The sequence below is a fragment of the Anomaloglossus baeobatrachus genome, unplaced genomic scaffold, assembly GCF_048569485.1.
Source record: "Anomaloglossus baeobatrachus isolate aAnoBae1 unplaced genomic scaffold, aAnoBae1.hap1 Scaffold_2756, whole genome shotgun sequence".
In the NCBI taxonomy this organism is placed as follows: Eukaryota; Metazoa; Chordata; class Amphibia; order Anura; family Aromobatidae; genus Anomaloglossus; species Anomaloglossus baeobatrachus.
The window spans coordinates 36,437-58,689 of NW_027442248.1; the positions used below are offsets into that span (position 1 = coordinate 36,437).

Consider the following 22,253-nt stretch of genomic DNA (forward strand, 5'->3'; position numbering starts at 1 on the left):
ACCTACCCCAGAGACCACTGCACCCCAAATTCAGGACTATCCCGCTGGAGCTGGGCCCTTCCAAACCCCCTCTCTTGTTTACCTTATATCTTATGAACATCAAACACACAGGCCTCCGACCCGTCACAGTTGCCATAGCCATCGCTTCTTCTAGAAGTCGTCACCTCACCCCGCCGTCCACTGGAGTCGGGCACGCTCATTTTGTAACCCTCTTTTGCTCCTGTAGCAGAAGCTCTTAAGGGTCACCCATACTGGCGAAATAAAATCAAAAATTGCAAAAACGTGTTCCAAATTGGGCAAAAACATCCCGCCTCTTGTTATGTGGTGATATCGGTGATGACTGAGACAGTCCCCGACATATTACCTTACTGATGTGAGGGATACAGTGGCACAGAAATATCGGTGACCCACAGGTGCCGCCAAAATGGCTCCCATCCATCAAGGTCCTATTCAGATGCCAGTGCGCTTTCTCTGGCAGTTGATGCTCATTTTGGATGTAACCAATGCCACAAAAGTAGTAAATTGTCAAAAAATCTCTCAAAAAATGCAAAAAAGATGCAAATTACAAAATAAGTATGGTAATTTGCAGAAGACCGCACATTTGGCAAAACCTAGGACCTCCAATTATATGGTGACATTGGTGATGGCTGAGAGTCCCTGACATAACGCTTGCCATTAGTTTGGCAGGAGATGCAGATTTGGTGCTGAAATTTATACACCAAATTACTGCACAAAATCTGCACAGAAAAACATGTTTTGGCAGGAAAAAAGTAGCTGAAAAAAAACACTCTTTTTATTGCATTTGCACGTTTTTTCACATGCTTTTTTCCATGCGTTATTTAGTCATAGCGACTGCAGTGGTTCAGGCACTCGTGATCGCCGCCAGGTCTCCGAGTGAGTTTACAGCTGGGACCCGACTCTCGCTGCCAGGAGCAATGCCTGCGCCGCTCACAGCAGTATGATCGCAGCATTCAGGAGGCAGGGGGAGGAATTGCTTAACTCTCCCTGGCGATCAGGTCCCTGTAATGCGATCACAGGAACCCAATCGCTGCCATGGTAACCCTGGGTTGTCACCATGATGACCCCGGGTTACTGAGGTATGGATCGCCTCACAGACCAGGCTACCTATGTCACCGGAGTTCCCTGAAGCAAAGTCCCGCCGTAAAGACCGCAAGATGAGAAAATGTCTGCTAACACTGGCTCTGTGGACTAGATGCAGGGACCCTGGTGACATCACATGGTGACCCAAGTTCATGCCATTGGATTTGCAGGAAATCCCAGTGATACGCTGGCATGAACTCGATTCACCTTGTGACCTTACCGGACTTCCTTGGAACAAGGTCCTACAGTAAAGACCGGGAGATGAGGAAATGGCTGTAGGGAACCGCAGTGGCGTCAAAAAAGCACACAAAAACGCACAAAAAAGCATGCGTTTTTTCCTACATTTTTCACTGACTCCATTGAAGTCAATTGGTGATAAAAAGTAGGAAAAAACGCAGAAACAATTGACATGCTGCTTCTTTTTTCAACATCAAAAACGGCAAGGAAATAAAAAGCAACATGTGCACAGCAAGTCAGGATTCTCATAGACTTTGCTGGGATGATTTTATTTGCTTTTATTAATTAAAACAAGCAAGGAAAAAGCATGAAAAATGCAACGTAGGGTAGTTTCTCAAATCCAGATGATGGATATCACAACCGTAACATGTGTATCCAGCACCAATCTCTACAGTACATTCATAGGCACCAGGACCCGGCTGCAGAAACGGATCTTCTCCCTTTACTTCACAGCACCAACTCACTGACCAAACGTGTGGCTTATTGTCCTCCCTCTCCTGGGTTCAGACCAATTGATGGGCAGAAGTGCTTATACCTGCCCCCTTAGACATTTGTTTTTCCTGTACCTTCAAGTATGAAGGAGGACAGTCTCTGGCCAGTTTGCAGGATTGTGTATTAGGGAGGCCCCTTGCAAAGGAACAATAGACACGCAAGCCCCCCAGACAATGAATCCTACTTCAAGCCTGATTACATTAAGGTCCATGGAGGCCAACTAGGAAAAACACATTTATTTACAACCCCTTCCCCCTTCAAATTGTGTACCTTGAACTGACGAGCAAGCAATCTCAAATAAAAATTCTATAACAACAAGAGTGATGTAACCGGCTCATCTGATTTCCTTTGTGTCTTTCAGACCAGCATCAGTATGCAAAAGCGGAATTTCAGAGTGAGGGGCTTAATAAGGTAATGTCCCCCACTATAATGTATGGGGTGTATGAATCTTCTGGGTATTCCCATATGTAAACATTGACTTTTTACATTTTAATAGTAACGGATTGTTAAACCCTGAATAGTCCAATCCTGTAGTGATTGTAGGGAGACGACGGAGGTGCGGAGGGTGCGGTGCGGGTCCCTCGTGAAGCAGGGTGTGGGGAAGCGTCCCCACCGGGCCTGCGTACACCTTCCACGGTACCTGAACGTCCTCCCCGAGGCGGCTCGGAAAAGGGGCAGAAGCGAGAGTCGGAACGAGAAGGGAACCGAGGGTCCGACAGAGAAAGCTGGTTAAAAATAAAAGGGAGAGATGGCGCGAGAAACCCATGACGGAGGAAAAAGGGGAGGCCCCCTCGCGCTCCGCGCCCCCTTCCCCATCCCGTCGGCAGCTGGGCCCACCGCTGGAAAAGCCACGGGAGGCGAAAAGAAAAGTAGAAAAAAAAAGGCCGTTGAGGTATGGGCGCGAGGGTGGGGGGAGGACTACGCTGGTAGGGCGACGCCGACACGGCCAGGCCAAGCATCTGGGAGACCTCTGAGTCGCCTGGTCGCGGTGGACCCTGAAAGCCAGCCCCCTCTCCCGTCAACCCCGCGCCCTTCCGCCGGTCGGGTTGAGGACCCCCGCGGCGGAGGCGGGACTAAGCCAGATGGAGGAGCCGCATCAGGTGACCCCGGTGGCCACTCTCCTCGCTTCTGCGTCTCGCCGGGTGGCTTCCGGATGCCCTTCCGCTCCGGGCCTGCCTGTGGACCGACGACCCCTTGCGCGTGTGGAGGTGGGACTAAGCCAGATGGAGGAGCCGCACCAGGTCGTCATTGCCTCAGCCCCGCCCGTTCCCCAAGCGGCCCCTCGCGGGTCGCCCCGGGCTTTTGGTGGGGTGTTGCCCGTGGCGTCCCCCTGAGGCCAGTCTCCTCGCCATCGCGTTCCGCCCGGGGGGCTTCTGGTCGTCCGTGCGGCTTTTCCGTATGGGCTCCCTTCTGCGGTGTCCTCCCTCTGCTGAGAGGGTCGGCCTTCCGCCGACCTCGCGTCCTCCTTGCCACCTCCCCGAACCCACCGCGCATTCTCTGGGTGCACCCCCGCGTCTCCCTCTCTCTGTCTCTCTGCCGTCTCCCCGACCTCGACGCGTCCACCTCTTCGCCTCTCTGGAGCGTCGCTCGGTCGCCGACGGGCTACCTGGTTGATACTGCCAGTAGCATATGCTTGTCTCAAAGATTAAGCCATGCATGTGTAAGTACACACGGACGGTACAGTGAAACTGCGAATGGCTCATTAAATCAGTTATGGTTCCTTTGATCGCTCCAAACCATTGACTCGGACAACTGTGGTAATTCTATAGCTAATACGTATAAACGAGCACTGACCGCCAGAGATGCGTGCATTTATCAGACCAAAACCAAGCCGGGGTCCCGGGCGTGGCGTCGGGACGGTCCTCCGTAAAAGTCGTAACAAGGTTTCCGTAGGTGAACCTGCGGAAGGATCATTAACGAGAGAGCGAGGAGCGGCCCGCGCCGTCTCGCCCAGCGACCCCCCACTCCAAGGAGGTGTAGGGCCGGAAGCTCACGGTTTTCCTCTCGTCCCCTGATGCGGGAGCGGAGGGACCCCGACTTCCGCCCCGCTGGCGCTCCCTGCGCGGCAGGGGACGGCACGCGGAGGGGGTCCCTTCCCTCCCGTCGCCCACCCGCCGCAGGAAACGAAACAACCTGCGCGTCGAAGGCCGTCCCGGGTACCGCTCGCCCGCGTGAGCCCGCACCCCGCTCCGGGGTCGGGACCGGGCGGTAGGTCGAGAAGCCTCGAGCCCTTCTCTGTTACCCTCCCCGTCAGAGGTAGGGACGGCAGAGGCCGAGCGCCCGGGACAACAGAGCCCCCTTCCTGAGCGGAACACCCCCCGTCCCACGTGTTTTTTTACGCCTTTGCGGCCGACCAACGTTATCCAGAGAAAAAAAAAACGAGCGAGACTCTTAACGGTGGATCACTCGGCTCGTGCGTCGATGAAGAAGCTGCGAGAATTAGTGTGAATTGCAGGACACATTGATCATCGACACTTCGAACGCACCTTGCGGCCCCGGGTTGCTCCCGGGGCTACGCCTGTCTGAGGGTCGCCCCTCCGTCGATTGCCTCCGCGGCGCTGCTGGGATTCAGAAGGAAGAGGAAGGGAGTTCCCAGACCTCTCCCCCGTCTCCTTGCGTCCCGCTAAAGCCAGACCTGCCCCCGCCCCGGGAATCGGGAGAGCGCGGCGAGGCTGTCTGTGGCAACACAGGGCTGCCTCCGGTCACTCCCCCCCGTAAGACGGCGAGGGCGGAACGGCGTGGTCCGTGGAGAAAAGAGGCTGAAGGGATAGAAAACGACCGCCCGACGTGACGCGTCGTTTCTCTTTCCCGCCCGGCCGCCGCCCTCTCCGGGACTCTGACTCGACCTCAGATCAGACGTGGCGACCCGCTGAATTTAAGCATATTACTAAGCGGAGGAAAAGAAACTAACCAGGATTCCCTCAGTAACGGCGAGTGAAGAGGGAAGAGCCCAGCGCCGAATCCCCGTCTGCCCGGCGGGAAATGTGGCGTACGGGAGACCGGACCACCCCGGCGTCGCTAAAGAGCCCGAGTCCTTCTAATACTGGCCCCAGCCCGCGGACGGTGGTAGGCCGGTAGCGGCCCCTGGCACGGCGGGACCAGGTTTCCCCGGAGTCGGGTTGTTTATGAATGCAGCCCAAAGCGGGTGGTAAACTCCATCTAAGGCTAAATACCGGCGCGAGACCGATAGCGGACAAGTACCGTGAGGGAAAGTTGAAAAGAACATTGAAGAGAGAGTTCAAGAGGGCGTGAAACCACTAAGACGTAAACGGGTGGGGTCCGTGCGGTCCGCCCGGGGGATTCAGCCAGGCGGGCTCTGGTCGGCCGTCACGGGTTCCCGCGCTAATTCCCACCCCGGCTCGCCTGGCGGGCTGCCTTCACCCGTCCCCTCTCGGGGGGCGGGGTGGGCGCCGCCGGCCACAGGCGAAGGGGGTGGACTAGGCCCGGGCGGCTCCGGTCCCCGCAGAGTGCATTTCCTCCGCGACGGTGCACCGCGACCGGCTCCGGGCTGGCTGTGAAGGCCTCAGGGGCAGAAGGTGGCCGAGCGGTTGCGCTTGCGCTCTCGGGCACGGGGCTCACGCCCTCCCGGTGTTATATACCCCTCTCGGCAGAAGCAGTCGCCCGGGGCCGAGGGAGACGACCTCCTCGGCGACCTCTTTCGGAACCGCCCTGCCCTCCCCATCCCCCCGTCGCCCGGACGGCGCATCTCCCTCTCTGGGGGGAGGCTGTCGGTCGGAGGCAGTGGTTCCGCGGGGGAGAAGCGGGGCTCGGCGACGGAGGAAGGAGGCCCCCGCCGCCGTGCCGCCGCTGCGGGAGGGCTTGCCAACTCCCCCCCTTAGGAGGGGAGGCGGTCGCCAGGGGTCCGCGGCGATGTCGGTGACCCACCCGGCCTGTCTTGAAACACGGACCAAGGAGTCTAACGCACGCGCGAGTCCGAGGGCTCGACGCGAAACCCCGTGGCGCAATGAAGGTGAAGGCCGGGGCGCCCCGGCCGAGGTGGGATCCCGCCGCCCGCTCCGGGGGGTTTACTAAGGCGGGCGCACCACCAGCCCGCTTCGCCCTCTCCGTCGGGGAGGTGGAGCACGAGCGCGCGCGATAGGACCCGAAAGATGGTGAACTATGCCCGGGCAGGACGAAGCCAGAGGAAACTGGTGGAGTTCCACAGTGGTCCTGACGTGCAAATCGGTCGTCTAACCTGGGTATAGGGGCGAAAGACTAATCGAACCATCTAGTAGCTGGTTCCCTCCGAAGTTTCCCTCAGGATAGCTGGCACGCTCCAGAGACCCAGTTTTATCCGGTAATGCGAATGATTAGAGGTCTTGGGGCCGAAACGATCTCAACCTATTCTCAAACTTTAAATGGTTAAGAAGCCCGGCTCGCTGGCCTGGAGCCAGGCGTGGAATGCGCGCGCCCAGTGGGCCACTTTTGGTAAGCAGAACTGGCACTGCGGGATGAACCGAACGCCGGGTTAAGGCGCCCGATGCCGACGCTCATCAGACCCCAGAAAAGGTGTTGGTTGATATAGACAGTAGGACGGTGGCCATGGAAGTCGGAATCCGCTAAGGAGTGTGTAACAGCTCACCTGCCGAATCAACTAGCCCTGAAAATGGATGGCGCTGGAGCGTCGGGCCCATACCCTCCCGTCGCCGGCAGTCGACGCCCGAGGAGGCTAGGCTGCGATGAGTAGGAGGGCCGTCGCGGTGAGCGCTGAAGTCCCGGGCGAGGGCCCGGACGGAGCCACCGCGGGTGCAGATCTTGGTGGTAGTAGCAAATATTCAAATGAGAACTTTGAAGGCCGAAGTGGAGAAGGGTTCCATGTGAACTGCAGTTGAACATGGGTCAGTCGGTCCTAAGCGATCGGCGAGCGCCGTTCCGAAGGGACGGGTGATGGCCTCCGTCGCCCTCGGCCGATCGAAAGGGAGTCTGGTTCAGATCCCTGAACCCAGAGCGGCGGAGACGGGCGCCCCGCCGCCTTCCCCCTCCCCCCTAAACAAAGGGGGAGGGGGTGGCATGGGCGCCCAGAGCGGCAACACAAACGATCCCGGAGAAGCCGGCGGGAGCCCCGGGGAGAGTTCTCTTTCCTTTGTGAGAGGCAGGGCGCCCTGGAACGGGTTCGCCCCGAGAGAGGGGTCCGAGCCTTGGAAAGCGTCGCGGGTCCGGCGGCGTCTGGTGAGCTCTCGCTGGCCCTTGAAAATCCGGGGGAGTTGGTGTAAATCTCGCCCTGGGCCGTACCCATATCCGCAGCAGGTCTCCAAGGTGAACAACCTCTGGCATGTTGGAACAATGTAGGTAAGGGAAGTCGGCAAGTCAGATCTGTAACTTCGGGATAAGGATTAGCTCTAAGGGCTGGGCCGGTCGGGCCCGTCCGCTCCCTCCGCGCGACCTCCGGCCTGCCCTCAGCCGCCCGCTCCCCGTCCTCCGCGCTGGGCCTGCGAGGGTCCACGCGTGGGGCGTCGAGCGGGGACGGGCGGCCGGCTAGGCACAGTCGGGCGGGGGGGTCCAGGCGGGCGGCGGTGACGACTCTGACCCCGCCGACACATTGTAAGATATATTGTAGCGTGTAAAGCAGGCTTTACTGGTTGCTATGGGAATCTGAGTGGTATCTAGGGTCCATTGGTCGTCTTGTAAACAAACCAGCGCAGATGGTCAGTGAACACGTTATCCTCAGCGACCAATCACCTCACTGCTTTCACTTTCTCACCAGCCCTGTAGTTAAGGCAGTTGAAATCTGATCGGTTGCCATGGTACCTTCCTCCATATTCTCTATTATAGATGGAAAGAGGAGAGACCTGCTCCACCATGATATCGTAAGGGTGCACACAGAGTCGGGACCTACCCCAGAGACCACTGCACCCCAAATTCAGGACTATCCCGCTGGAGCTGGGCCCCTCCAAACCCCCTCTCTTGTTTACCTTATATCTTATGAACGTCACACACACAGGCCTCCGACCCGTCACAGCTGCCATAGCCATCGCTTCTTCTAGAAGTCGTCACCTCACCCCGCCGTCCATTGGAGTCGGGCACGCTCATTTTGTAACCCTCTTTTGCTCCTGTAGCAGAAGCTCTTAAGGGTCACCCATACTGGCGAAAACAAATCAAAAATTGCAAAAATGTGTTCCAAATTGGGCAAAAACATCCCGCCTCTTGTTATGTGGTGATATCGGTGATGACTGAGACAGTCCCCGACATATTACCTTACTGATGTGAGGGATACAGCGGCACAGAAATATCGGTGACCCACAGGTGCCGCCAAAATGGCTCCCATCCATCAAGGTCCTATTCAGATGCCAATGCGCTTTCTCTGGCAGTTGATGCTCATTTTGGATGTAACCAATGCCACAAAAGTAGTAAATTGTCAAAAAATCTCTCAAAGCATGCAAAAAAGATGCAAATTACAAAATAAGTATGGTAATTTGCAGAAGACCGCACATTGGGCAAAACCTAGGACCTCCAATTATATGGTGACATTGGTGATGGCTGAGAGTCCCTGACATAACGCTTGCCATTAGTTTGGCAGGAGATGCAGATTTGGTGCTGAAATTTATACACCAAATTACTGCACAAAATCTGCACAGAAAAACACATGTTTTGGCAGGAAAAAAGTAGCTGAAAAAAACCACTCTTTTTATTGTATTTGCACGTTTTTTCACATGCTTTTTTCCATGCGTTATTTAGTCATAGAGATTGCAGGGGTTCAGGCACTCGCGATCGCCGCCAGGTCTCCGAGTGATTTTACAGCTGGGACCCGACTCTCGCTGCCAGGAGCAATGCTTGCGCCGCTCACAGCAGTATGATCGCAGCATTCAGGAGGCAGGGGGCGGAATCGCTTAACTCTCCCTGGCGATCAGGTCCCTGTAATGCGATCACAGGAACCCAATTGCTGCCATGGTAACCCTGGGTTGTCACCATGATGACCCCGGGTTACTGAGGCATGGATCGCCTCACAGACCAGGCTACCTATGTCACCGGAGTTCCCTGAAGCAAAGTCCCGCCGTAAAGACCGCAAGATGAGAAAATGTCTGCTAACACTGGCTCTGTGGACTAGATGCAGGGACCCTGGTGACATAACATGGTGACCCAAGTTCATGCCATTGGATTTGCAGGAAATCCCAGTGATACGCTGGCATGAACTCGATTCACCTTGTGACCTTACCGGACTTCCCTGGAACAAGGTCCTACAGTAAAGACCGGGAGATGAGGAAATGGCTGTAGGGAACCGCAGTGGCGTCAAAAAAGCACACAAAAACGCACAAAAAAGCATGCGTTTTTTCCTACATTTTTCACTGACTCCATTGAACTCAATTGGTGATAAAAAGTAGGAAAAAACGCAGAAACAATTGACATGCTGCTTCTTTTTTCAGCATCAAAAACGGCAAGGAAATAAGAAGCAACATGTGCACAGCAAGTCAGGATTCTCATAGACTTTGCTGGGATGATTTTATTTGCTTTTATTAATTAAAACAAGCAAGGAAAAAGCATGAAAAATGCAATGTAGGGTAGTTTCTCAAATCCAGATGATGGATATCACAACCGTAACATGTGTATCCAGCACCAATCTCTACAATCCATTCATAGGCACCAGGACCCGGCTGCAGAAACGGAACTACTCCCTTTACTTCACAGCACCAACTCACTGACCAAACGTGTGGCTTATTGTCCTCCCTCTCCTGGGTTCAGACCAATTGATGGGCAGAAGTGCTCATACCTGCCCCCTTAGACATTTGTTTTTCCTGTACCTTCAAGTATGAAGGAGGACAGTCTCTGGCCAGTTTGCAGGATTGTGTATTAGGGAGGCCCCTTGCAAAGGAACAATAGACACGCAAGCCCCCCAGACAATGAATCCTTCTTCAAGCCTGATTACATTAAGGTCCATGGAGGCCAACTAGGAAAAACACATTTATTTACAACCCCTTCCCCCTTCAAATTGTGTACCTTGAACTGACGAGCAAGCAATCTCAAATAAAAATTCTATAACAACAAGAGTGATGTAACCGGCTCATCTGATTTCCTTTGTGTCTTTCAGACCAGCATCAGTATGCAAAAGCGGAATTTCAGAGTGAGGGGCTTAATAAGGTAATGTCCCCCACTATGATGTATGGGGTGTATGAATCTTCTGGGTATTCCCATATGTAAACATTGACTTTTTACATTTTAATAGTAACGGATTGTTAAACCCTGAATAGTCCAATCCTGTAGTGATTGTAGGGAGACGACGGAGGTGCGGAGGGTGCGGTGCGGGTCCCTCGTGAAGCAGGGTGTGGGGAAGCGTCCCCACCGGGCCTGCGTCTGTGTCGCCCTGGGCAAGCCAGGGGACACAGGTCACGCACCACCACACCCCCCATCCCAGGTAGGCACACCTAAGCTGAACCACAAATCCTTGTTGCCTTCCTCCAGAGGCTGATGATTCACACCAGGGGGTGGGCCAGGCGGTTGGCTCCGCCCACCAAGGAGATCACAGCTCTGGAGGCAGGAAGTACCAGGCAGTTGAGCTCAGGGCGAGCTTGTGTAAACAAGATTAGCCCAGGGAGGGCAAGTGTAAACAACGAAGTGAAAGTAAAGAAAGGAAAGTGGCAAAGGAGGAAAGCAAGTGTGTGACAGAGAGAGAAGCCTGAGGTCCAGCTTTGTGTAGGGCCAGAACAGCAAGGTCAGCAACGGCGGTGACTGTCTGGAGAGGGACAGTTCGGAAGTTCCTGGAAGGACCCCGTTGGCTGTGTGCCCGGTGGTCTGGAGCAGTGTTCCGAAGGACAGTCAGCACCAGGGCAGGGGCCTCTCGGACCCCGGCAAGGCTAGGAGTCGCCAAATTTGCCGAATCCGTCAGTGACGGGGACGTAGCTCTCCCAACAACCAAGACCCGACAGAAGGCAACAGCCCAACCCGTACAACGGAGACACCGCCACCGCCAGGGCACCAGTCTCCGAGGGCCAGCGCCTGCGGGCAAAGTGTAGTGCTCCTCCGGCCCAGCTTGAAGCCGGGGAGCGGGTTACCGGTGGGGACCCATCGCAACCAACCGTACATACAGGTGCAAGGAAAAGGGACATCACCGTCACCTATCTGGGAAGCAAAGCAGCCGTCTGTGGGACCGTCCTACCAGCCGTTTGGTTTACCGTACAAACTGTGTCCGTGTCTCAGGCTGAGTGAGTACCACCGTGCCGCAAGGCACAGCGCTGCCCCCGCGTCCCTGCGCCCACCAGGCCCTGCACCTCACAAGCCATCACCGGGCCCCGGGATCACCAACCCCTACCCACGGAGGGGCAACACAACACCTGGCTGCTCCACATCACCATCCCCGGGATCCCCGTATTAAGCAGCGGTGGTGCTACCAATCACCACAACCGTGGGTGGCGTCACGGACATTATCCCAACACCCCAAACCCCCCTTTAACTCACGGGCGAGGAGCGCCGCTCGAGAAACCCCCGGGATCCGGTCCACGGCTCGAGCCACCACTGAGCAGCCGGACCCGAGCAGAAGGGGTGAGCGCGGTGTGCTGACACCCTCCTCCCCGCCCGCGACAACTTGGCGTCACGAACAGGATCTTACCGCTCTGCCGTCTGGTAGAGGTGCGCCTTGTTACCGCCGGAGGTATCCGGCAGGAACATTTCAGAAGCCGCCATCTTTGGCGCGAAAAGTTCCCGCTCGAGCGTCTTCTCGAGCAGTAGAGGCGCGAAGGCCAAAACCCCGCCCCGAGAGAGGAGGGGCCGGAAAGAGCTAAGGGGGACGGAAACAAGATGTCTGCGCCCGACGGAGCCGCTGGAGGAGCGGTGGCCGCAGCCGCAGCGGCACCCGTGGATGGGAATGGACCTGCCCAGGTCCCGGCCGTACCGGCGGGAGGTGCCGCGGCCCCCACGCTCGCTCAGGTCATGCCGTTTTCCTTGCCCTATGCGCCCGGAGCTGCCTGGCTACCGCAGTATGACGGGAAACCGGATGCCCTACAGGCCTTCCGGAAAAAGCTTAACCCGTTGCTAGAGCTGTACCCCCTGACTGATAAGCAACGTGCAGCGATAGTGCTAGGCCAGTTAACCGGAGCGGCGGAGCAGGAAGCGGAGACCTGGGCTCTCTGTAGCCACCATCTTTGAGAAGCTACAGACTGCCTTCGAGACCCGGACTGAAGCTGAGCTGAGGATGCAGTTTTACCAGTGCCGGCAACGAGCTGGGGATAGCATTCGGGACTATGCTCTACGTCTGCAGACCGCCCTCCGCACGCTGAAGCGGGCGAATCCTATTAATGAGGCGGATAGCAACAAGATGTTAGTGGAGCAATTTGCACAGGGGATGAGGTCCCCTGAGGACCGTAAGCAACTCCGGCTGTGGGCCCTGGAACACCCTGATGTGGACTTTGCTGTGTTAAAGGAGCGGGCCATTAAAGCACTACAGCCCCCAGCAACCGAAGGTCTGGAACCCGCCCCGTGGCCCGTTGAGACGGCTCCCGTTGTGGCGGCCTCAGCCAAATCAACCGCTCCAACATCTGCAGCCCCGAGCAGCACAGTGGAAGAACTGGCAGCCCAGGTCCGTCGCATGGACGGAGACCTTGCCAAAATCCTGGCTGCACTGCAACCTCTGACCAGACCTCAGCCTCCAGCACAGATCCAGCTTGTTGACAGTCCCGAGGATGTTCCCTGGATGCAGCGGAAAAGTGCTAACAACCCGCGGAGCAGACCCCCAATCTGCTACAAGTGCCGTAAGCCGGGACATTACTACCGACAGTGCCCGTTAAACGAGCAACCCCTGGGGCCCCGGGCCAATCCTCAGGAGTAGAACATCGTGGCCCCCCGGACTGGCGGGACCGATATATCGGGGCCCGCCCTATCATCCCCGTGGCTGTGGACGGCATACCAGTGATGGCTCTCTTGGACACTGGATCACAGGTAACTACCATACCGTACACGTTGTACCAGCGGTATTGGGCCGTAGATGAACTGGCGCCCCCAGACAATAGTATAACATTGATTGCTGCTAATGGACTTCCATTGACCCAGGTGGGGTATAAACAAGTAGCTATGACAGTGGGGCAAGCCGAACTGCAACACCAGGGTATGATTGTGATCATGAATGAACCCAGTGATCATAACCCGAAAATAGTGCTGGGAACCAATGTGATGGAGCACTGCATGGATGATGTGTTAACCCTATTACAACAGTTGGCCGCCACGGCGGCAGGGAGCCGGCAGAGGGCTGTGCAGCGTGAGATCCGGGCCCTGATGTACCGCCAGCATGTAAGCTCAACAGGAGGGGAGATTGGTGGAGTGAGAGTGATGGATGTTGCTCTATTGACTGTGCCCCCTGGGAGCGAGATGATGATCTGGTGTAGGGCAGCAGTAGGGTCTCAGGGGCGTGACTACCCTGCAATGATGGAGCCCCTGCCTTCCGAGCACTGGCCCACTGTAATGGCCGCCCGAGGGGTGGTGGATGTGAAGAAAGGGAGAGTGCCTGTGAGAGTGCTGAACTGTGGAGAGGAAGAAGTCAGGCTTTCCCGGTATGCCACCATTGCCAAGCTGCTCACCTTGGACCCTCACACTATCCAGGAAACCAGTCCATCTACACCCCCACCTACCACCAGCACTTCCCCACACCAGGGGGAGACAAAGGAGTGGCATCAACAGCTACATGTAGGCACTGATGACACCCCCACACATCACAGGGCAGGGGTATACAGGGTGGTGCAGGAGTATGAACAGGTTTTTAGTAAGCACCCCCTAGACTTTGGGCAGATTAAGGGGGTCCAACATCACATCCCCACCGGTGAACATCCCCCTATCAAAGAGAGGTATAGACCTATTCCCCCTGCATATTACCAGTGTGCCAAGGATATGTTGAGGAATATGAAGGAGGCAGGGGTTATTCGGGACAGCTGTAGTCCCTGGGCCGCTCCGTTGGTGCTGGTCAAGAAGGATGGTACCATGCGGATGTGTGTGTACTACCGGAAGATCAACCAGATAACCCATAAAGATGCCTATCCATTACCTCGGATTGAAGAGTCTTTGGCTGCGCTGAGAACTGCAAACTACTTCTCGACCCTTGACCTCACCAGCGGATACTGGCAAGTGGCTGTGGCCCCAGAAGATCGGGAGAAAACCGCTTTCACCACCCCGATGGGGCTATGCGAATTCAATAGTATGCCGTTCGGGCTGTGTAACGCCCCAGGAACCTTCCAACGGCTGATGGAGTGCTGTCTGGGACATCTAAACTTCGAGACCGTCCTGTTGTACTTGGATGATGTGATTGTTTATTCCCAGACGTACGAAGCCCATCTGGAGCACCTGGCCGAGGTTTTCGCGTCCTTTGCCAAGTATGGGATGAAATTGAAGCCCTCTAAGTGTCACCTGCTGAAACCCAGAGTGCAGTACCTGGGGCACGTGGTGAGTGCAGATGGTGTTGCCCCTGACCCTGAGAAGATTACTGCCATCCAGAGCTGGCCGAGGCCAACTACGGTGAGGGAAGTAAGGCAGTTCCTGGGCCTGGTGGGGTACTACCGGCGCTTTATCAAGGGATACACGAAGATGGCGGCCCCCATGCAAGACCTCCTCGTGGGACAGACCAAAGGTGGTAGACCCGTTGGAGCCCCACTGTCGTGGGAGGACAAGCATGAGGAGTCCTTTTGCCAGCTGAAGGCGGCCTTGACCGGAGAAGAGGTCCTGGCATACCCTGATTATGGGCGCCCGTTCATCCTCCACACGGATGCCAGTAACGTGGGGCTAGGAGCGGTCCTATCCCAGGTCCAGGATGGAAAGGAGAAGGTGATCGCCTATGCTAGCCGAAAACTCCGGCCGACCGAAAGGAACCCTGAGAACTATAGCTCCTTCAAGCTCGAGCTATTGGCATTGGTGTGGGCTATCACGGAGCGGTTCCGCCACTACCTGGCGGCAGCAACATTCACCGCGTTTACGGACAACAATCCGCTGACGCACCTGAACACGGCCAAGTTGGGCGCGCTGGAGCAGCGGTGGGTAGCCCGGCTAGCCAATTATGATTTCACCATTAAGTACCGGGCCGGGCGCGTCAACATCAATGCGGATGCACTCTCCCGGATGCCCCATCTGTCAGAAGAGGGGTGCGAGGATGACGACCTCGAGGAGATTGAGTTGCCTGCGTTTCACCAGCCGCCTACCGAGAGGGTACAAGTACATCAGCAACGAGTGGATCTGGACCCACGGCCCAATCAAGAGTGGCAAGAAGCTCAGGATCAAGCGCCGGCTGTTCGCCTTGTCAAGACTCTGGTGGAACAAGGTGCTACGGGAATAGACCCTGCCGCCCCAGCCGAAGCCCAACGCTTGTGGAAGGAACGTAAACGGCTTTACCTACACCAGGGGAAGCTGTACCGTGAGCTGATCAACCCGAAGACCCATGAGAAAATATGCCAGTTGGTCATTCCTCAAGCTGACGTTGCCACTGTCCTGCGGGCATACCATGATGGTGCTGGCCACTTCGGGTGGAAGAAGCTGGAGATGCTGTTGAGGGAGCGGTTCTATTGGAGTGGGATGCGTGAATCGGTGGAAGCCTGGTGCCGGGAGTGCGGTCCTTGTACGCTAAGGAGAAAGGACGAGACTAGCCAGAGGGCACCCTTACATCCAATAGTCACCCATCAGCCGCTGGAATTGGTCGCCGTAGACCATGTCAAGCTCACCCCTAGCCGAAGTGGGTACACCTATGCATTGACCATGGTAGACCACTACTCAAGATTTATGGTGGTAGTCCCCGTTAAGGACCTAACTGGTCGAACTGCTGCTCGGGCGTTCCAGGCTTATTTCTGCCGGCCCCATGGATACCCAGAAAAGGTGCTGACTGACCAAGGCCCGGCCTTTGAAGCAGAGGTGTTCCACGAATTCTGCCAGTTGTATGGCTGCAAGAAGATCCGGACCACTCCTTACCACGCCCAGACCAACGGCATGTGCGAGAAAATGAACCACCTGGTCCTGGGGCTTCTCAAGACGCTACCACTGGAAGAACGGAACCTGTGGCCGGAAAAGCTACCCAACCTGGTCGATATGTACAATAATATCCCCTCTAGCTCGACGAAGTGCACCCCAGCGTATCTGATGAGGGCTCGGCCCGGCCGCCTGCCGGTGGATCTGGAGATGGGATTGGAGGCCCCCGAAGCACTCCCTTCGACGGTGGAGTGGGAAAGCCGGAGGAGAGCACAATACCGGCAAATCCAGGAGTATGTGGAGAAAAACCTCAGTCGAAGTCGAGAACAGCAGGAGCACCGGTTCAATCAGAAGGCGTCCGCGGATCCTTTCCAGCCAGGGGATGTAGTGCTGAAACGGAAGAGGAAAACACACAAGCTGGATGATCAGTGGGAGCAAGTCCCTTATGTCATACAACCCACAGAATGGGAAGATGGGAAGGCCTACCAGATCAGTCGTGACCAAGGGGGCACCCTGGCCACAGTTTCCCGGGACCATCTCAAAAGGTGCCCTCCAGCGTTGAGGGCAGAGGCTGAAGTACCGGTTCCTCCACCAGCGGAGAAGGCAGCAGAGGTAATCCACACGGTAATGGGTGACTTCCCAGCAAACTGGCCTACACAGAACGGCGCGGTGATTCTTCCAGTGATACTGTTCCCACAACCCGTGGATGAAGGAGTAGTGGAAGTGGTTAACCGTGAGCCAGAACCAGTGCCAGTGCCCAGGGATGAACCTGTACCCAGCTCTCCTACGCCCCCGCCTGCTCCACACTATAGCCGGGAGGAGGAATCGATTGTTCCCTCTACCCCACTGTCTAGCACCACTGACACCGGGCCCCGAAGGTCCACCCGTTCCAACCTAGGTAGACCTCCACTTAGGTACAGGGAGACCGTTCTGTAAGAAAAAGGGGTCAGGGAATGTAAAGAGTGCTTGTTTGAGTGGAAAAGTTTGAAAAGTTTAAAAGTTGAATGATAAGAAGAAAAATGATTACCGAACAGTAACCTGATTTGCTTTTGTGATTAGCAACCGGCTGGAGCCGGCACCGTTGTCCCCGTGGGGACCGTTTAAAAAGTTGTTTTGCATGGAGGACTATCCATGGACAAGCCCGTGAACTTGCAGGGCAACCACAGACGTTAGTGGCTTGTAAATATGTTGGTTACCGTTACCGTTTTCCGCAGGCCGCCTCCGGAGAGGCAGGTTGGAGGGAGGGCCCTGAGCAGAGCAGGCCAGGGCCCAGCCACCAAAGGAACCGGTGGCTACCCTCTGGAGGGCAAGGACAGATCCCGCTCGGGTACCGTGTGCTGGACTGTGGGTCAAGGGGTGCTGCCTGGGCTTTAGGGGCAGCATCAGGGCCAGGTTACTTGGGTGGGAGAGAGCGGAAACCGTAACCGTAAACCGTTGAAACGTTAAAGTAAAATGTGCCTCCCGTAAGGGAAGATTGTTGAAAATGTTATGTTTAACCCTGTTACCCCTTTTACAGAAAAATAAAACCGGTGTAGGACGGCAGCCCACGGACGGTCTGCGTTTTGCTAAGGGGGAATGTGTCGCCCTGGGCAAGCCAGGGGACACAGGTCACGCACCACCACACCCCACATCCCAGGTAGGCACACCTAAGCTGAACCACAAATCCTTGTTGCCTTCCTCCAGAGGCTGATGATTCACACCAGGGGGTGGGCCAGGCGGTTGGCTCCGCCCACCAAGGAGATCACAGCTCTGGAGGCAGGAAGTACCAGGCAGTTGAGCTCAGGGCGAGCTTGTGCAAACAAGATTAGCCCAGGGAGGGCAAGTGTAAACAACGAAGTGAAAGTAAAGAAAGGAAAGTGGCAAAGGAGGAAAGCAAGTGTGTGACAGAGAGAGAAGCCTGAGGTCCAGCTTTGTGTAGGGCCAGAACAGCAAGGTCAGCAACGGCGGTGACTGTCTGGAGAGGGACAGTTCGGAAGTTCCTGGAAGGACCCCGTTGGCTGTGTGCCCGGTGGTCTGGAGCAGTGTTCCGAAGGACACTCAGCACCAGGGCAGGGGCCTCTCGGACCCCGGCAAGGCTAGGAGTCGCCAAATTTGCCGAATCCGTCAGTGACGGGGACGTAGCTCTCCCAACAACCAAGACCCGACAGAAGGCAACAGCCCAACCCGTACAACGGAGACACCGCCACCGCCAGGGCACCAGTCTCCGAGGGCCAGCGCCTGCGGGCAAAGTGTAGTGCTCTTCCGGCCCAGCTTGAAGCCGGGGAGCGGGTTACCGGTGGGGACCCATCGCAACCAACCGTACATACAGGTGCAAGGAAAAGGGACATCACCGTCACCTATCTGGGAAGCAAAGCAGCCGTCTGTGGGACCGTCCTACCAGCCGTTTGGTTTACCGTACAAACTGTGTCCGTGTCTCAGGCTGAGTGAGTACCACCGTGCCGCAAGGCACAGCGCTGCCCCCGCGTCCCTGCGCCCACCAGGCCCTGCACCTCACAAGCCATCACCGGGCCCCGGGATCACCAACCCCTACCCACGGAGGGGCAACACAACACCTGGCTGCTCCACATCACCATCCCCGGGATCCCCGTATTAAGCAGCGGTGGTGCTACCAATCACCACAACCGTGGGTGGCGTCACGGACATTATCCCAACACCCCAAACCCCCGTTTCACTCACGGGCGAGGAGCGCCGCTCGAGAAACCCCCGGGATCCGGCCCACGGCTCGAGCCACCACTGAGCAGCCGGACCCGAGCAGAAGGGGTGAGCGCGGTGTGCTGACACCCTCCTCCCCGCCCGCGACACGTACACCTTCCACGCTACCTGAACGTCCTCCCCGAGGCGGCTCGGAAAAGGGGCAGAAGCGAGAGTCGGAACGAGAAGGGAACCGAGGGTCCGACAGAGAAAGCTGGTTTAAAAATAAAAGGGAGAGATGGCGCGAGAAACCCATGACGGAGGAAAAAGGGGAGGCCCCCTCGCGCTCCGCGCCCCCTTCCCCATCCCGTCGGCAGCTGGTAGGGCGACGCCGACACGGCCAGGCCAAGCATCTGGGAGACCTCTGAGTCGCCTGGTCGCGGTGGACCCTGAAAGCCAGCCCCCTCTCCCGTCAACCCCGCGCCCTTACGCAGGTCGGGTTGAGGACCCCCGCGGCGGAGACGGGACTAAGCCAGATGGAGGAGCCGCATCAGGCGACCCCGGTGGCCAGTCTCCTCGCTTCTGCGTCTCGCCGGGTGGCTTCCGGATGCCCTTCCGCTCCGGGCCTGCCTGTGGACCGACGACCCCTTGCGCGTGTGGAGGTGGGACTAAGCCAGATGGAGGAGCCGCACCAGGTCGTCATTGCCTCAGCCCCGCCCGTTCCCCAAGCGGCACCCTCGCGGGTCGCCCCGGGAGCGGCGGGCTTTTGGTGGGGTGTTGCCCGTGGCGTCCCCCTGAGGACAGTCTCCTCGCCTTCACGTTCCGCCCCGGGGGCTTCTGGTCGTCCGTGCGGCTTTTCCGTATGGGCTCCCTTCTGCGGTGCCCTCCCTCTGCTGAGCGGGTCGGCCTTCCGCCGACCTCGCGTCCTCCTTGCCACCTCCCCGAACCCACCGCGCATTTTCTGGGTGCTCCCCCGCGTCTCCCTCTCTCTGTCGTCTCCCCGACCTCGACGCGTCCACCTCTTCGCCTCTCTGGAGCATCGCTCGGTCGCCGACGGGCTACCTGGTTGATACTGCCAGTAGCATATGCTTGTCTCAAAGATTAAGCATGTGTAAAGTACACACGGACGGTACAGTGAAACTGCGAATGGCTCATTAAAATCAGTTATGGTTCCTTTGATCGCTCCAAACCATTGACTCGGACAACTGTGGTAATTCTATAGCTAATACGTATAAACGAGCACTGACCGCCAGAGATGCGTGCATTTATCAGACCAAAACCAAGCCGGGGTCCCGGGCGTGGCGTCGGGACGGTCCTCCGTAAAAGTCGTAACAAGGTTTCCATAGGTGAACCTGCAGAAGGATCATTAACGAGAGAGCGAGGAGCGGCCCGCACCGTCTCGCCCAGCGACCCCCCACTCCAAGGAGGTGTGGGGCCGGAAGCTCACGGTTCTCCTCTCGTCCCCTGATGCGGGAGCGGAGGGAACCCGACTTCCGCCCCGCTGGCGCTCCCTGCGCGGCAGGGGACGGCACGCGGAGGGGGTCCCTTCCCTCCCGTCGCCCACCCGCCGCAGGAAACGAAACAACCTGCGCGTTGAAGTCCGTCCCGGGTACCGCTCGCCCGCGTGAGCCCGCACCCCGCTCCGGGGTCGGGACCGGGCGGTAGGTCGAGAAGCCTCGAGCCCTTCTCTGTTACCCTCCCCGTCAGAGGTAGGGACGGCGGAGGCCGAGCGCCCGGGACAACAGAGCCCCCTTCCTGAGCGGAACACCCCCCGTCCCATGTCTGTTTTTTTACGCCTTTGCGGCCGACCAACGTTATCCAGAGAAAAAAAAAACAAGCGAGACTCTTAACGGTGGATCACTCGGCTCGTGTGTCGATGAAGAACGCAGCTAGCTGCGAGAATTAGTGTGAATTGCAGGACACATTGATCATCGACACTTCGAACGCACCTTGCGGCCCCGGGTTGCTCCCGGGGCTACGCCTGTATGAGGGTCGCCCCTCCGTCGATCACCTCCGCGGCGCTGCTGGGATTCAGAAGGAAGAGGAAGGGGGGTCCCAGACCTCTCCCCCGTCTCCTTGCGTCCCGCTAAAGCCAGACCTGCCCCCGCCCCGGGAATCGGGAGAGCGCGGCGAGGCTGTCTGTGGCAACACAGGGCTGCCTCCGGTCACTCCCCCCCGTAAGACGGCGAGGGCGGAACGGCGTGATCCGTGGAGAAAAGAGGCTGAAGGGATAGAAAACGACCGCCCGACGTGACGCGTCGTTTCTCTTTCCCGCCCGGCCTCCGCCATCTCCGGGACTCTGACTCGACTAAAGACCTCAGATCAGACGTGGCGACCCGCTGAATTTAAGCATATTACTAAGCGGAGGAAAAGAAACTAACCAGGATTCCCTCAGTAACGGCGAGTGAAGAGGGAAGAGCCCAGCGCCGAATCCCCGTCTGCCCGGCGGGAAATGTGGCGTACGGGAGACCGGACCACGCCGGCGTCGCTCAAGAGCCCGAGTCCTTCTAATACTGGCCCTAGCCCGCGGACGGTGGTAGGCCGGTAGCGGCCCCTGGCACGGCGGGACCAGGTTTCCCCGGAGTCGGGTTATGAATGCAGCCCAAAGCGGGTGGTAAACTCCATCTAAGGCTAAATACCGGCGCGAGACCGATAGCGGACAAGTACCGTGAGGGAAAGTTGAAAAGAACATTGAAGAGAGAGTTCAAGAGGGCGTGAAACCACTAAGACGTAAACGGGTGGGGTCCGTGCGGTCCGCCCGGAGGATTCAGCCAGGCGGGCTCTGGTCGGCTGTCCCGGGTTCCCGCGCTACTTCCCACCCCGGCTCGCCTGGCGGGCCACCTTCACCCGTCCCCTCTCGGGGGGGCGGGGTGGGTGCCGCCGGCCACAGGCGAAGGGGGCGGACTAGGCCCGGGCGGCTCCGGTCCCCGCAGAGTGCATTTCCTCCGCGACGGTGCACCGCGACCGGCTCCGGGTCGGCTGTGAAGGCCTCAGGGGCGGAAGGTGGCCGAGCGGTTGCGCTTGTGCTCTCGGGCACGGGGCTCACGCCCTCCCGGCGTTACATCCCCCTCTCGGCAGAAGTAGTCGCCCGGGGCTGAGGGAGACGACCGCCTCGGCGACCTCTTCCGGAACCGCTCTGCCCTCCCCATCCCCCCGTCGCCCGGACGGCGCGTCTCCCTCTCTGGGGGGAGGCTGTCGGTCGGAGGCAGTGGTTCCGCGGGGGGGAAGCGGGGCTCGGCGACGGAGGAAGGGGGCCCCCCGCTCCCGGCGCCGTGCCGTCGCTGCAGGAGGGCTTGCCGACTCCCCCCCTTAGGGGGGGAGGCGGTCGCCAGGTGTCCGCGGCGATGTCGGCGACCCACCCGGCCTGTCTTGAAACACGGACCAAGGAGTCTAACGCACTCGCGAGTCCGAGGGCTCGACGCGAAACCCCGTGGCGCAATGAAGGTGAAGGCCGGGGCGCCCCGGCCGAGGTGGGATCCCGCCGCTCGCTCCGGGGGTTTACTAAGGCGGGCGCACCACCAGCCCGCTTCGCCCGCTCCGTCGGGGAGGTGGAGCACGAGCGCGCGCGATAGGACCCGAAAGATGGTGAACTATGCCCGGGCAGGACGAAGCCAGAGGAAACTCTGGTGGAGTTCCGCAGCGGTCCTGACGTGCAAATCGGTCGTCTAACCTGGGTATAGGGGCAAAAGACTAATCGAACCATCTAGTAGCTGGTTCCCTCCGAAGTTTCCCTCAGGATAGCTGGCACACTCCAGAGACCCAGTTTTATCCGGTAAAGCGAATGATTAGAGGTCTTGGGGCCGAAACGATCTCAACCTATTCTCAAACTTTAAATGGATAAGAAGCCCGGCTCACTGGCCTGGAGCCGGGCGTGGAATGCGCGCGCCCAGTGGGCCACTTTTGGTAAGCAGAACTGGCGATTCAGGATGAAC

The 22,253-nt window shown here is 57.8% G+C and overlaps 1 long non-coding RNA gene, 1 other non-coding gene and 1 pseudogene across 2 annotated transcripts in view; all 3 read left to right on the forward strand.

Annotated features, from left to right (window-relative positions):
• The window catches only part of LOC142265719 (uncharacterized), a 69,805-nt gene that overhangs the window by 35,274 nt on the left and 12,278 nt on the right, over positions 1–22,253 (forward strand). The window contains exons 2-3 of the long non-coding RNA XR_012731976.1: positions 2,192–2,241; positions 9,854–9,903. This is a non-coding gene — a long non-coding RNA (uncharacterized LOC142265719). The remainder of the gene's footprint in view (positions 1–2,191; positions 2,242–9,853; positions 9,904–22,253) is intronic.
• LOC142265722 (5.8S ribosomal RNA) lies at positions 4,217–4,362 on the forward strand (annotated as a pseudogene).
• On the forward strand, positions 20,163–20,316 carry LOC142265720 (5.8S ribosomal RNA). Its single transcript, XR_012731977.1, has one exon. It is a non-coding gene; the product is annotated as a 5.8S ribosomal RNA (ribosomal RNA).